Source organism: Schistocerca serialis, chromosome 1 (genome assembly GCF_023864345.2).
Source record: "Schistocerca serialis cubense isolate TAMUIC-IGC-003099 chromosome 1, iqSchSeri2.2, whole genome shotgun sequence".
In the NCBI taxonomy this organism is placed as follows: Eukaryota; Metazoa; Arthropoda; class Insecta; order Orthoptera; family Acrididae; genus Schistocerca; species Schistocerca serialis.
In genome coordinates this window covers 952,694,997-952,712,150 of record NC_064638.1, presented here as the reverse complement: position 1 = coordinate 952,712,150, position 17,154 = coordinate 952,694,997, and the positions used below count along the sequence as shown (strand labels likewise).

Below are 17,154 nucleotides of genomic sequence, written 5' to 3'. Positions count from 1 at the left end.
TTTCTAAGACTACACTTGATTTGCTATTTATTGCAATGTTTGTATCATCGGCAAACAAAACGAACTTGGCATCTGGTAATGTTACTGATGAAAGGTCATTGATATACACAAGAAAAAGTTAGGGCCCCAAAATGGAACCTTGTGGGAGCCCACATCTAATTAGTTCCCAGTTGGATGATGCCTGATAGCTTGATACATATCTCTTTCCTAATAACACCCTTTGTTTCACCGGCCGGTGTGGCCGTGCGGTTCTAGGCGCGTCAGTCTGGAACCGCGTGACCGCTACGGTCGCAGGTTCGAATCCTGCCTCGGGCATGGATGTGTGTGATGTCGTTAGGAATTGTTATAAAGCCGATTGTACATTACTTTTTCTAAAATTTTTGAGAAGGCTGGCGACAGTGAAATTGGATGGAAATTTGATGCTATTTCTTTATCTCCTTTCTTAAACAGTGGCTCAACTTCAGCATATTTCAACCATTCAGGAAATATTCCACTCATAAACGACTTGTTACACAGATAGTTAAATATGTTACTTAGCTCAGAATCACATTCTTCAATTAACTTTGTTGATATTTCATCATACACACTAGATGTTTTTGATTTTAAAGATTTTATGATGGACATTATTTCTGCTGGGGTAGTGAGGGTCAAATTCCTATTATGTAAGTTACTTGAAATGTCTGGTCTGAGGGGTTTTCCTTAGCAGCTTCTACCGAACCTGACAACCCCATCTTTTCAGTAACAGTTATATAATGTTTGTTAAAAAATTCTGCAACACGATACACGTCTGTCACCAATGTATCATTTACTCTTAATGCTATTTGTTCCACTTCATGCCTGGTTCTACTGGTCTCCTCCTGCACTATATGCCATATTGTCTTTATTTTGTTATCTGATATGACTATCTTTTCCTTGTAATATATTTGCTTTGATGTCCGTATTACAGTCTTTAATATTTTGCATAATTATAAAACGGCCGACATGGAGAGACATGAAGATAGCCAATAAGATTTTATTTCCTGATTTGTTTTCCGAAATAAACAAATCTTTGTTCCGCTCGTGCTTTGAGCGATATAGTCGTATCAGACAATACAAGTGAAGTATGACACAAATACGATTGGTATTCGTTTCACTCGCAGTAACGTAAACCGTGCCTTTAGTTCCAGCCCGACCACATCCTCGAAAATCGTCACATATTCTTAGAAAACAGTGAAACAGTCTTGCTAGTCTAGACTGCAAATGTAATTGCTGTTTGTTTCACTCGCTGTAATTTAAGTTGTGCTGTTTAACAACGTCCTCGAAATTCGTCACTTATTCTTAGGAAACAGTAAAGAATTTCTGAAAAGCAGCTTGTGGTGTGAAACTCCAGTGCAACAACGTGTTCCGACATCGTAACATAATAACTAAAATCTGTTTGTACCCGTGTTCTTAGGTTTCGGACTGATAAAATACTCGTTAATCCTAAAGTAATCATAAGAAACAGCATATTAATTTTCACAAGTAGGTTCATGCATAACGATGTTCTCCTTACTATAAAAAGATGTGAACCTTCTGTACTTCAAGTAACAATTTAGTGAAAAGAGAAATGGAATGAAGATCACAAATTTATTATCGACCGATAAGTCTTTGTAACAGTTTGAAACGAAAGAACGACGTATGTAGCTCCAAAGATAAATACAAGTAACAAACAAAAGAAACCAGATAACATTACATTGGATTGTAATTCCGTTCGACAGCTTGAAGGAAAACAATAAACACGTTATTCTCGTGGCTCCAACGCCTTCTCCACATTTACACGAATAGGTATGAATCGAAAGTGGTTTTACGCCTATTGCGACAACGAAAAGATCTTTCGACTCCACATCAGCTGCCCTCAATGCTACTGGTGTGGGCCTCTGTCTCTGGGTCTTTGAAACGAAGGCTGTGGTTTATCAACAAATGAACAAAATCTTCAGCACCCAAGCAGTCGTAGAAAGACAAACAATCTGTGTTTCCAGGCAGTACCTACTACTTAACAGTCCTCAGAAGGATACATTTTGTTCTCTTCTTCATCATTTCTAAGAAACGCTCATTGCTGCCTCTTTCCACTCCACTGAATTCCGACCTGCCAGCAACATCCTTCCTCTATAAAATTTCCACTTACCAAATTCCGATTCATCAATCTCAGCGACTTTCCCTACATCAACGAGAGGACCTTCTCGTCAAACAATATATGGAACACGAACCTCTCTCCAAATGTTCTCCAGTCTACCCCTGTGTTGGGCCAAATGTAATAGGCCTGATGCTATGAGAGTAACATAGCACTTACTCACACACAAAGATTTGAGTTCGACTGCCAGAGAACGAACTGCTTTGTCGGATACTAACACATATTAGAGCCCTCTATCCAATAACACCACATTGTCAGAAGAACTTTACTGATCACTGAGACTCTAGCACTAACAATTTCATGTATTCGTCACTGTTAAAATACTACCTCTGCACCACAGTATCCTCTACGGGCTGCCCACGCTTGCGATGCCTTTGGAGCCTGACGGCAGCTTCCAGATTTTTCGAGCTCCAAGCCGATCCACGAAACTGTTGCAAGATTTAGGCTTTCTCATAAGTCGGGCCCCAGATGAGGAAGTTGGCAGCTACTTACAAAATAAAAATGGCTCTGAGCACTATGGGACTTAACATCTGTGGTCATCAGTCCCCTAGAACTTATAACTACTTAAACCTAACTAACCTAGGGACATCACACACATCCATGCCCGAGGCAGGATTCGAACGTGCGACCGTAGCAGTCGCGTGGTTCCGGACTGAGCGCCTAGAACCGCTTGACTGCTACTTACACCTTTTCGTATTCTCACTAATACCGTTCCTCTATAAATTACCGCTATTTGTCATAACTTCCAGAAGTTGGTGCGGAAAAACGCTTGTCACAATGGGAAAGTCATTAGCTTTTCAGCTACATTAGTAGCACCGACCGTGAGTAATTCAGGAGAATGATAGAAATACCGACCTACCATCTCCAGGCTGTACGCAAGATCCTAACCCCGATCTCCTAGACACTGAAAGCGAGCTCTGGAGACCACAATCACAACCATCGCGATGGCACACATGCAGCCAGGAGTGCTAGATCACAAGTATTCTGCTTCTTCTCGTTTTCTACCTTCTAGAATATGCACTAGCAAGCATAACCCTTGGATCATACCTCAGTGTGCTCCGAAAGAATCTTATTCACAACCAACCAAGTTATCCATGCCTTCCTGGTGCGACGTTTCATGGACTCAGCTAGGTACTAAATGCGTTGGGAAATCTTCCTGAGACATTACCACTAAGACGCCAACCACGCACTTCGGTCAGAGCTGCGACCGAAGCCCTCGGTGGTGTCCCAGATGAGCTCAACATCATTTAGGTAAGAAAGGAGGAACGGAGATTAGTGTGTAACCTCCCGTCGACATCGAGGTTATTAGAGCCGAAGCAGAAGCTCAGAATTTTTCAACGATAGTTAAGGAAATCGCCGTATCCTTTCCAAACCCGGTATTTCCCAGTAGGGATTTTGGATAATAACGGAAAATCTTAATATTCTGGTCGGATGCGGATTTGAAACGTTGCCCTCTCAAATGCGATCCAGTGTGCTACCCACTACATTCATACTCATGTTCAGAAAAAACGTTGAATGACTAGTACATTAGTATGATCTGCAGAAAAGATTAGCAACTGAACCATGTCGGCCCACGGGTGTGTCAACATCGACATCGCGTGGCTGTGGGAATACCACCTACCAGTAAAATGCGCCTTCAGCTCTCGTTGTCGCCATAAACCGGAGGTAATGTATCAGTGTGACTTGAGCAGACGTGCAGTGTACCTCACAGACGTATGTGCGAACCATACCGCCACATCAGTGAGTATTAAAGATGGAGCATTATTTCAATGTGATGCATCAGTCTAGGAAATTTCTGCTCGAGTGGGGAGAAGTGTTTCGGCAGTGCAGCGGGTATGTGCAGAAAGGTTCATGCAAGGCCTCAGAGCACGATGAGTTGCGTCAGGTTGCACCACCTAGGCCACCTCCTGAGAAGACCGACATTTCATCCGAATGGCATTGCAGGACAGATCCGTGTCATCCTCAGCTCTGACACAACAGTGGAACAGTGTAATACATTCTGCACTATCAGGGGGTGACAATTTATCGCCGTTTATTACGGCATGGGCTACGTGAGGTAACGGCGTCCTGAAAATTTCCAAAATCTAAATGGTTAATCCGATTTTGTCGATCGACATTTCTTTAGAAAGCTATTACTGTAAACCTAAATTTGTATGAATTACAGGCTTGTAACTTGAAACGTACATGCGTTATTGGAGGTCAACTTGGCCGATTAATATTGATCGTGTTGGTGCTTGTCCAATGGCACTGTGACCAGCGCGATCTGTGTAAATGATATCTTGTGACCCGTAGCCATATCTTTCCTGCACAACACCCCAGAGCCCATTTGCAGAAAGACAATGCACGACTACATGTGTTTGTATGAAAACGTGCCTTCTTGTTGTCACGGGATGACAGCGTTTTGCTCTGTCCCGCCTGATCAGCAAACTAGTTGCGATTCAAAAATGTGTGGGATATGTTGAAACGACTGGTGCAGTGCTGTAACCCCCTGTCAACCACCATGGATGAACTCTGGAACCAGGTGAACGCAGCATGGATGGCGCCATTCGCGCCTTATACGCGTCGATTTCATCACGCACGGTACAAGTTATCAGGGCCCATGGCGGACCCTAGGCAATAGGACGCATCTTGAACCAGGTTCGCTGAAACCATTTCTGCAGAACATACAAATGCACATGTCCTGTGAATATGAACGTCCTATCTCTAGTAGTTCAAGGTGCTCTGTCTTCTTCATCATCTCTTTTTTTTTTTTTTTTTTTTACATGAGCGTAGCTCGGGTGGTCTGAAGGCAACTAACGATCTTTACTACAGTAGTGACGTAGAAATCATAGATTTTTTTTTTGGTCATAAGGGGAAATTGACAGGCTTTTGCTACACTGGATTGGGAGCGAAGTGGCTACCATTGTGACATACTGGAAGGACATCTATGGTTCCTGCAGAACTCCAGACATCTTTTGGAAAAGAATTTCAAATAATAGCTTGACTTGAGATGGTATGACCATCAGTGTGGATGAAGCCATTTTTACAGGCAAAGCCTAAAAATTTGTGTTAATATGGAACAGTAATGAGTCTGGTGTCGGGCAAAAAATATGAAGTGCCGGAATCAGGAGGATAAGCAAACGAATGTTACATAAGAAATACAGTTGTTTACTTATCGTTAGAGGTTGTGGGTAGTTAAGCACAGATTGCAGTGTATGTCTTTTGCTTGTTGCTAGGTTTTCTCCTGTACAGAAATACTTTCCAGCAGAAGTTTATCGACCGGCCTTTTCTTTCTAAATTTCAGGAGACGATTATTTTGGAAATAATATTATATTTGTTTCACGTACTTGATTAATATAGTAGAAAACAGTACCACTTTCCAGGAATCAATTATGAAAACACGTGTCTTTATCACAACGAACGTTAATAGCATATTTCCTATTTATAAGTGACAAATTAGAACAGTGTTTTAACTTTTCGTGAATTATTAACACAGAGCATTCTTCGACAATAGGAAAATTCTTTCTTCATCAGTTCCATATGTAGTATAGTGCTGGACAAAAGAAGTACGGCACACGGAGTGAAAGAAACGAAATGTAGTTTCATGGGTTGAGACGGTATGTCATTTTATTTCGGTGACTACAAAAGCAAGTCAAATTTATGATGAGCTTGGCAGTATGAGCCCACCTATTAGTATTACGCTGCACCCTCTGTGGTCTGTGTACATGTACTGATTCGGTTACGAAGGATGTCATAAAGCCACCGTAAACTCTCCCGAGGCAAGTTAGCTCAAAACTGTTGTAACAAGTCTTTGGTATTCCTCATTATGGCATTTAGACGGTGTTGACGTCGGAATCTAATGACCATCAGAGAACCTCAGCATCACGCAGACGGTTCGTAGAGATGGGTGGCCTGTGTGCACAAGCATTATCCTGTTGAAAAATGGCACCCACGATACTGTCGCATGAGATGTGAAAGAAGTGGTCGCAGGAAGTTCGTGATGTAACATTGTAGCATCACAGTTCCCTCAATGACTGCCTGCATTTATACTAGAAGGCTTCTCACATCATGACGCCAGGTGTAGCACCGATGTGCTTCTCTAAAACATGAGAGGTAAAACAGGTGGTCGCAAGATGTTCGTGATGTAACATTATGGCATCATAGTTCCCTCAGTCACTACAAGCCGTGGCCTGAAGTCACACCGGACGGCTCCTCACACCATGCTGCCAGGTGTAACACTGACGTGGCGCTGTAAAACATTGGAAGATTTGTAACTCTTCACAGGTCGACACAATATTCGCCAACGACGGACATCCGGATCAGTGCTGAACCGCGATTCCTGGCTGAACGCTTGTGTCGCCAATCATCACCAGTCCGTGATTCCTGGTCAAGACACCACTCCAAAGCCAGCCTACGTGTGGGATGGTAATTTCCCAGTCCGGCTCCTGCTAATCTCAGGTCAGTAGTGCGGGATGACACAGAATATTACTGGTATTCCATCACCTGCTCTCATATGGCAGGTGCAAATGTGTAGCTGTTACATCTACTTGATGCACAGTATGGCGATCCTCCCTTGCCGTGGTTTGATGTGGTCTACTGGAACCTAAACGACGATGACACCATCCCTCACCTTCCTATCCAGTTATCCGAATGCCCTGGAAATCTGTATACTGCACAATTCCACCAGCCAGTCAAATGGAGACACACAACGAGGCACCTGGCAGGTGCTGGTACGTCTGTCTCAAGGAAGTGCGTGTACTTCACATTGATCACTCAATATCTGAGGCTGCTCACGCCTCTTATATACGCTACCAGGCCTGATAACAACACTAAACACTGATAAGACTAATGCACTCTGACGGCCGATCCATATATTACAGAGAACTGCAGCTTTAATCGTTTATTTACGCGCCGATGGTGTGCACGTGAACGAAGTTACATTGCCATCCGACTGTTTCCACGCTGCTTCACATTTTCGTCAGGCAGTGTGTACTGGTTCCTTGACATTTTTCTCAATATATCACTAATTTTAAATTTTCTTGTGTGTTACTGAGTGAGGTGGAGCAGTGGTTAGCAGCCTGGACTCGTACTCTGGAGGACGACGGTTCAATCCCGCGTCTGGCAATCCTGATTTAGGTTTTCCGTGATTTCCCTAAATCGCTTCAGGCAAATGACAGGATGGCTCCTTTGAAAGGGCACGGCCGACTTCCTTCCCTGTCCTTCCCTAATCCGATGAGACTGATGACCTCGCTGTTTGGTCTCTTCCACCAAACAATCCAACACAGTCTTGTGTGTTTGGCGGCGCGAAGAAAGGGGCGGGGTACGGGGTAAATTATCATTTGTCTGTTGCAAGAAAGAGAAGTGGGAGTGGTGGCTCGTTCACTGCTCTGGCGCCACAAAGGAAGCACAAGATGAAGAGCGAGGGGGATGCATGTCGCAGGTCGCAGTGACCCAGTTTCCCGTGGGCGCAGGTTATTTTGCGCGCAGCGCGATCCGATAAGCCAACCATGCACAAAGCGCCGCAATAAATAACGGCTTCCGGCCCAGAGGCGCGGCGCGGCGAGACGACGCGGGGCTTCGCGGTCTTTCCCGCTCAGAGCAGCCGCCGCCCCACGAGAGCAATATCCGCCCCCGCCGAGAGGTTCGTCAAACATCGCGGGCTGCCTCAGGCGGCTCGCAGCTATTCCCGCTGCGCGACGGAGACCAGGAAACGGCCGGCACACGAGGAGGCGGTTCCAGCACTTCCTTTCACGCCCCCTTCGCTGTGTCACGTAGTTCACTCCCATCTTTGTCAAGTTCGTGTCACTGACAAACGACGTATGACGCCACTAGGTTATCTGCCGCTCTCGCCGCGAAGAGTAAAAGACGTAACTTTCGCTGTGAAGAGAGACAGACAGGCTGCGAATCTCTAGTAACACACTGAATAATACGAGGGAGAGGCTACAACCATATTTCACTCCAACTCTTGGCTTACATCATGTCCTTAGACTCTTGTAGCAGCAATCTGGATATTGTCAAGAGCCCTACGTAAAACTAGGAGAACTATATATTACGGCTTAGCTTTGATAAACATACCTTCCAAGTAGTAAGATCAGTTTTGCCTCGAGCGTTCAGATATGCAATGTTATTCAGTCTATACAGACGGCAACAAATAAAGGGAACCAAGAAGAAAAGACGTAAAATGGATTTTCATTCAGGGAGAAGACATCAAACTTCAGGGATGTAAATGAAATTGCAATGCCGTCAGGAAAGGCGGAGCATTTCGATCCGCCTAAAGCAATGTATAACATCATCAAAAAAATGCAATTCAGAAAAATTGTAATGCATACTAGTTCAAGTCAGATGATGCTGGGGAATTAGAGCAGGAAATGAGACGCCATAATTAGGTGCAGTTTTATCACTCACTTATGTGACTATGACAAAATGAAGAGGATATAGACTGCATACCGGCAATGGCAAGAAAAACTTTTCTGTAAAAGAAAAATACTTTAACATCGAACTAAAATTACGTATTACGTACGATTTCAGTCTACAATGAAGCTGATAATATGAATAATTGTCAGTGGCAGTGATAATCGTTGGCAACGATTCGTCATGGTTATCGATCATGTTTTATTGATTGTCCATGTCCATGTCCATTGTTGCATTCACTATGTTTTGTACGAAGTGACAGAGGATGTTCCCGTACAATAGTTACAAATATTGACTGACATCCATAGTTTTCTGGCCATTATATGGGGACAATACGTATTTATTTATCCTGTTAATACAATACCTTTGACAATCAACTGAAAATAACACGACAGAGATGCCCTGGTAAGCTACATGTTTCTGTGCTTGTGAACGTATTTCTCCCTTCACTTCTTGCTCACATCAGCATTAAGCAGGGAGACGAACAACGAAGTCCTTTGTGTCCCACTCTAACTCGGTTAACCAATTAAGATATCCAATCCAGTGGGTGGTGAATAGTGTGTGTACGTTGTAAGAAACAGGGTGCATCATAATAACTACCGAAGCCACTAAGCTGGAAGACAAGCTGAGCTCAATGCTCCAGATGTTTCTGTCTGGGGTCGTCTCAAAAATAAAATGGAGCAGGTCCATTGACATGGTTGAAGTACTTGTAGCAGAGAAATCTAGATTTGTCGTGATTTACTAGATATTCTGGAGGCGTCGAAAGAATTGATAACTAATTGCAGAGACTAATGTGGTATTACGTCCAGTTACAACAGTGACACGTGTAACGCCTTTAAGAACTACGCTAGTTCAGTAAGCAGTAATGCATTTCTTGTTATGGTAGGCTATGAGTGAAATTTGAGCCCATTTAAATTAGGACACAACGGGAAAGCTTATATTTCAAATACATTATTTGTGATTTTCGAAAATGACTCATTTGGGGATCCCAGTTTATTGGAACACTTTTTCTTCTATTGTAAATTTTAACCCGTGTCACTTTTCACTATTATGATACATCCTGTACTCAGAACGTAGGTCAGAAAATTACTTGTCAGGGTTGAGCCAACGTGCTGAGTAAGCCTCGGTCCCGTCCACCATGCAGCTGCCTGTGATGGGTGGCATTGATCCTATCGGTAGACCTCATTATCTGCCTTGCTGTAGTGTGTTTTATTGTTCAACGTGTTGGCTCTCCTGTTTCCTTTCTCAGAGTTTTATCCACTCTATGGCTTATAAGACGACACACGACGAAGGAATTATCTGAATTCTGAATAGCACGTAAGTCGGTAGATGTGATGTACGTCTACAGACCAACAAATAAGAGCAATTTCAGAAAAATAAATAAATAAAACTGGATGATCTATTCAAGAGAATGAGCTTCATGAATTGAGCAAGTCAATAATGCACTGGTCCACCTCAGGCCCTTATTCAAGCATTTATTCGGCTTGTCAGTGAATTATGGAGCCGTTGGATGTCCTCTGGAGGAATATCGTGCAAATTTCTATCCAAGTGGCGTGTTAGATTGTCAAAATCCAGCCGGTATTAGGGAAGTCTTGAGACATGTCGTCGGATTTGAACCTCATTTGACTGGAGTGGAAGTGTTTTTCAGAGACGAAGCTCGCTTCGAAGTGAGCCACGTTGATCAGCGAAGACGTGTCTGGAGAGTCCCAGGAATGCAATGGGTTACCAACCTCATTGACGCTCGCCATACGGCCCAACAACCAAGAGTTATGATCTGATGTGCGATTTAATGTCATAGCAAGACCCCTATGGCTGTTATCCGCGGCATCCTTAAGGCATAATATTTGACGCCATGTTTTATTGCCCCTGATGGCAAGACAAAATGGCTCTGAGCACTATGGGACTTAACACCTGACGTCATCACTCCCCTAGAACTTAGAACTGCTTAAACCTAACTAACCTAAGGACCGGGCACACATCCATGCCCGAGCCAGGACTCGAACCTGCGACCGTGGCGGTCGCGCGCTTCAAGACTGAAGCTCCTAGAACCGCTCGGCCACACCGGCAGGCTGATAGCAAGACACACTGGGCTTATATGTCAGCAAGATAACGCCTTCACGAACATGATACAGTTTCTACCGCTTGTCTTCGTGCTGGCCAAATCGTGCCTTGGCCAGCAAGGTCACTGGATTTCTTCTCCAACTGAGAACGTTTGGAGGATTATGGACAGGGCCCTCCAACCATCTGGGGCTTTTGACAATCTAACGGCCAATTGGGCAGAATTTAGCACGATATCCATAAGGAGGGCATCCAATAGCTTTGTCAGTCAATGCCAAGCCGCTTAACTGCTTCAATAAGGGCCAGAGATAGACCAAAGCATTGCAACAACCACAACTAGAATGAAGTCGAAAAACGTCAAATTCCTCGCCCTACTTATGGCACTAGATTTAAGAAAACATTTTATTGAATGTTTTCTGTTTCTGTTATTGTCCTTATTTGCTAAGATCATTGTTTGGTAACAACTTAGACTTCTATGAGCTATGTTAATACTGGACGGATGTAATCTGAATCCATTTAATAAGCCGGCCGGAGTGGCCGAGCGGTTCTAGGCGCTTCAGTCTGGAACCGCGCGACCGCTACGGTCGCAGGTTCGAATCCTGCCTCGGCCATGGATGTGTGTGATGTCCTTAGGTTAGTTAGGTTTAAATTGTTCTAAGTTCTAGGGGACTGATGACCTAAGCTGTTAAGTCCCATAGTGCTCAGAGCCATTTGAACCATTTAATAAATCAAAACAACAACTTCACGTTTATTGGTTGGGAAATGTCCTGTTGAAAATTCCTATTTGCACACGATTAAACACGCTACCGCCCATTGAAAAACAATTCTTGTAAGTTCCCTAAAGACGCTGAAGTTCGCTGCAGAACTTGGTTGACTGCTGACTGACTGTTAATTCTTGGGTGAATCATGATTACGATGAGTACGTTCCACAAACTTTAAGAGATTTCCAGTCTTCCGAGAGTCAATCACTGGATGTAGCATATACAGGACAAAATAGTTACCGTTTTCTCTTGCACTGGATAAACCGCTTGCTCCAGCTCTGGCGATGGCGGATGGGATATTGCGGCTGGAGCGCCGTGTGTCCAACTGCCACGCCCGCCCACACCAACCCCAGGGGAAATCCACCCGCGTCTGTTCGACCGAGTTCGCTTGCAGCAGGTATGCGGGAGTGGCTGGCCACGGTACGGTTGCCAGAAAACCTATGATACACAGCGTTCTGGATGACGGAGCAGTTCCCTGAGCATAAATAGAGATGTTACAATAACAAAATTTTCAACAAACAATTTTAGGTATTGAGCGGCGTGATTGTAAACTACATTCCCGACGTTTCCACCGACTTGCTGCGGTCCTTTTCAGAGCAGTTCAGCAGTGAACCAGAGAAAGCCACAGCAAGACGGTCTAAACATCGTCATAGAGGTACTCAGGGTACCCTCCGCCACACACCGTCAGGTGGCTTGCGGAGTATGGATGTAGATGTAGATGTAGTTTAGTTGTTTTAGTAGTTTACAATGACGCGGACCAATACCGAAAATCATTTTATCCAAAATGACACGAGCCGTGGGAACCTACGAACTGATATCAGTGATATACACTGAAGAGCCAAAGAAACTGGTACATCTGCCTAATATCGTGTAGGGCCCCCGCGAGCGTGCAGAAATGCCGCATCATGACGTCGCATGGACTCCACTAATGTCTGAAGTAGTGCGGAGGTAACTGACACCATGAAGCCTGTAGAGCTGCCCGTAAATCCATAAGAGTACGAGGGGATGGAGATCTCTTCTAAACAGCACGTTGCAAGGCATCCGAGACATGCTCAATAATGTTCATCTCTGGGGAATTTCGTGGTCAGTGGAAGTGTTTAAACTCAGAATAGTGTTCCTGGTACCACTGTGTAGCAACTCTGAACGTGTGAGATGTCGCATTGTCCTTCTGGGATTGTCCAAGACCGTCGGAATGCACAATGGATGCAGGTGATCAGACAGAATGCTTACATGGTGTCACCTCTCAGAGTCGTACCTAGACGTATCAGGGCTTCCATATCACTCCAACTGCACACGCACCACACCATTACAGAGCTCCCGACAACTTGAACAGTCCCCTGCTGACATGCAGGGTCCACGGACTCATGAGGTTGTCTTCATACCCGTACACGTCCATCCGCTGCACACAATTTAAAACGAGACTCGTCCGACCAGGCAACGTGATTCCAGCCATCAACAGTCATTAACAATGTCGGCTTTGATGGGCCCAGGGAGGTGTAAAGCTTTGTGTCAAGGTGTCATCAAGGGTACAAGGGTGAGTCTTCGGCTCCGAAAGCCAATATCGATGATGTTTCGTTGAATGGTTTGCACGCTGACACTTGTTAATGGTCCAGCATTGATATCTGCAGCTATTTGCAGAAGGGTTACACTTCTGTAACGTTGAACGATTTTGTTCCGCCGTCGTTGGTCCCGTTGTTGCAGGATCTTCTTCCGGCCACAGCGATGTCAGAGATTTGATGTTTTACTGTTTTCCTGTTGTTCACGGTACACTCCTGAAATGGTCGACAGGGAAAATACCCACGTCATCGCTACCATGGAGATGCTGTGTCCTATCGCTCGTGGGCCGACTGTAATATCACGTTCAAACTCACTTAACTCTCGATAACTCGACATTGTAGCAGCAGTGACCGATCTAACAACTGCGCCAGACACTTGTCTTATATAGTAGTTGTCGACTGCAGCACCGTATTATGTCTGTTTACATATCTCTGTATTTGAATAGGCATGCCTATACTACTTTCTTTGGCGCTTCAGTGTATTTGCTTCCAAGCGTAGGTTATAATGTTACAGTGTTAACATCGTTTTAGAATGGAATTATAAATTTATGTAACTGAAAAATTATTAATCATCACTTAGCATTCAAGCATTCGCACACTGTTTAACACATTAAAGAAACTATACAAAAATTGCCGGCCGGAGTGGCCGAGCGGTACTAGGCGCTGCAGTCTGGAACCGCGCGACCGCTACAGTCGTAGGTTCGAATCCTGTCTCGGGCATGGATGTGTGTGATATCTTTAGGTTAGTTAGGTTTAACTAGTTCTAAGTTCTGGGGGACTGATGACCTCAGAAGTTAAGTCCCATAGTGCTCAGAGCCATTTGAACCATTTGAACTATACAAAAATTACACAAACATATAAGAAGAAAGATGAAACAGAAACACTCACTCTCTCTCTCTCTCTCATACACACACACACACACACACACACACACACACACACACACAGGTGCGCCCAGTTAGGTTTAACTAGTTCTAAGTTCTAGGGGACTGATGACCTCAGAAGTTGAGTCCTATAGTGCTCAGAGCCATTTGAACCAGTTGAATTATACAAAAATTACACAAACATATAGGAAGAAAGATGAAACAGAAACACTCACACACACACACACACACACACACACACACACACACACAGGTGCGCCCGCACACGCATACAGGAGGAGACTGAAAGTACTTAACGTTCAAATTGGACGTAACACTAACTCAGAACCAAGTGAACATCAACATGTACTACACACAGCAGGAATATAAACATCGTGCATTGTGTAACTTGAGAGTAGAGATCTTCAGACCTGGTGTTATGTTCCGGTTTGCATTTTCACATCATAGTAGAATGTATATGAGGATAGGTACTGGGATATTTGGCTCAAAAGAAAGGAAGTTCATTAATAGATAAAATAAAGTTAACACCATTTGGTTTTATGCAACGAGCTGCCATTGCGCAATAATAAACTTATGACAAAAACATTCGCTGCCCTAAGAAGGAGTTGTGCGACGTAAACGAAAGTTGGTAGACGTGTTTCTACATTTGACATTCGCGGCAGTAGCATAAGAGTTGCGCTAATAGCGCCACTGTAATGATCCAAATCAGGTTTGCTTTAAATACACTCTGTAACGGTCGTGAGTGTTAGTTACATTCGACATTGGACTTGGTGAGTAGATGTTAGTCAAGCAACAGAGACACCATTATCAACGTCTCACTCAGTTTGACCGACGTCTTGTAATAGGGCTACTAGAAGCTGGATATTCCTTCTGCGAAACTGCACGAAGACTTGGCAGGAGTGTAGTCACAGTATGTGGTTGGTACCAGAGGTGATCATGAGAATATACGATTGTGAGAAGACCGGGCTCCGGACGGCCACGTGGCACTACCGAGACGGAAGACAATCACATTTGGCGGATGGCTCTGGCATATCGCACTGCATCTGCAGCAGCAATCTAAGTGGCGGTTGGCACAGTAGTGACACAATGAACTGTTACAAATCGGTTACTTACAGCGCAAGTCCGAACCAGATGCTCTGCAGCGTGCATTCCATTGACCACAAATCACTGCCATATGTTACTTCAGTGGCGTCAGGCTAGAGCTCATTATAAGACAGTGTAGAGATCTGTTGAGTTTCCTAATGACGCCTGGTTCTGCGTCAGTGCCACTGATGGCCGTCTGTTGGTTAGTAGATGCCAGTTGAGGGACAGAAACCAACCTGTGTGCGTGCTACACACACTGGACCTACACTGTGTGATCAAAAGTATCCGGACACCCACAAGAATATACGTTTTTCATATTAGGTGAGTTGTGCAGCAACCTACTAACCAGGTACTCCACATTAGAGATCTCAGTAGTCATTAGACATCGTGAGAGAGCAGAATGGGACCCTCCGCGGAACTCACTGACTTCGAACGTGGTCAGGTGATTGGATGTCACTTGCATCAAACGTATGTACGCGAGGTTTCCGCACTCCTAAACATCCCTAGGGTCACTGTTTCCGATGTGATTAGTGACGTGGAAATCTGAAGAGACACGTACAGCTCAAAAGCATAAAGGCCGACATCGTCTGTTCACTGACAGAGACTGCCGACAGTTGAAGAGATTCGTAATGTGTAATAGGCAGACATCTATCAAGACCATCACACAGGAATTCCAAACTGCATGAGGATCCACTGCAAGTACTATTAAATTTAGGCGGATGTGAGGAAACTTGGATTTCATGGTCGAGCGGCTGCTCATACGCCACATATAACGCCGGTAAATGTCAAGCAACGCCTAGCTTGGTGTAAGGGGCGAAAACATTGGACGACTGAACGGTGGAAAAACGTTGTGTGGAGTAACGAATCACGGTACATAATGTGGCGATCCGATGGCAGAGTGTGGGTATCGCGAATGCCCTATGAACGTCATATACCAGCGTGTGTAGTGTCAACAGTAAAATTCTGAGGCGGGGGTGTTATGGTGTGGTCGTGTTTTCCATGTAGGGGGCTTGTACCTCCTGTTTTTTGCGCGGCACTATCACAGCACATTCCTACATTGATGTTTTAAGCACCTTCTTGCTCCCCACTGTTGAATAACAATTCGGGGACGGCGACTGCATCTTTCAACACGATCGAGCACCTGTTCATAATGCACGGGCTGTGGCGGAGTGGTTACACGACAATAGTAACATCCCTACAATGGACTGGCCTTCACTGAGTTTTGACCTGAATCCTACAGAACACCTTTGGGATGTTTCAGAAAGCCGACTTCTTGCCAGGCCTCTCCGACAGACATCGTGACCTCTCCTCAGTGGAGTACTCCGTGAGGTACTCTCGCTGCCATTCCTCATTATTCATTAGAATAATTAATACTTAAAACACAATTGCATATTACAGAACCGAATAAAGGCACCCATCGACGAGGGAACGACTTTACCTTAACGTGTTTCGTCCTTTATAAACACCAATAGTTTGCATAACAGGCGAACCTGAATTACCATAGTTTCGCAAAGTATTGTTTCTTTACCGGTCTTGAGGGTACAGCACTGGTGTGTTACACCAGACAGGTTTCCCTTTATTGTACAAAGCATCGTCATCCGTCATTCTATCAGCACAGAACACATAAAACGTTTATACCTTTTGGTGTTTATAAATTAAAAACATTCTTTATAACATTGGTGCACATAGCACTTATCGTCATTGTTGCTCTTTCTTTCCATTTTGTGAAATTGACGGGATTTTTCTTTTGTTGCTAGCAAAGGTTTGCAACACCAAATTACTTACCATGTGTATATCTGTTTTTGCATATTCTAAATGCGACAAGATTTTCTTTTGTTGTTAGCAGAGGTTTGCAACACCTCCTTCCAGAATTGCTTTCGATCAGGTAACGATCACTTGCGAGTAGTGGTTGGACAAGTACACTTCAGACATATGTCGCAGAAGTTGTGTCCCTCAACTTTCGTCTTGTAGTAGCTGTGACCCCCTCGTAGAAGAACGCGCATAGTCGTAAGTTTGTTGATTACACCCATCGTGACTGTATTAAGGATCAAGAATATTCTAAATTTACAGAAGATTCCGTAACGTTTTGAATGCCAGAATAATTTTTTACTTTCATGCAATAAGAGCCACCGCACTTCTTACATTCATAATGCAAAGATTACACATCAGTTAAATCGCATATACGCACACTGTCAGATTGACAAGGTGACAAAACTGAACTGAGAATCTCACCTCCCAAAACTGACGTGCCAACTCAAATCCCAAAATACATG

General features: G+C 44.2%; 1 long non-coding RNA gene across 1 annotated transcript in view; it reads right to left on the bottom strand.

The window, feature by feature from the left end:
* Positions 1–17,154, bottom strand: part of LOC126412806 (uncharacterized) — a 373,377-nt gene that overhangs the window by 156,222 nt on the left and 200,001 nt on the right. The window lies entirely within an intron of this gene.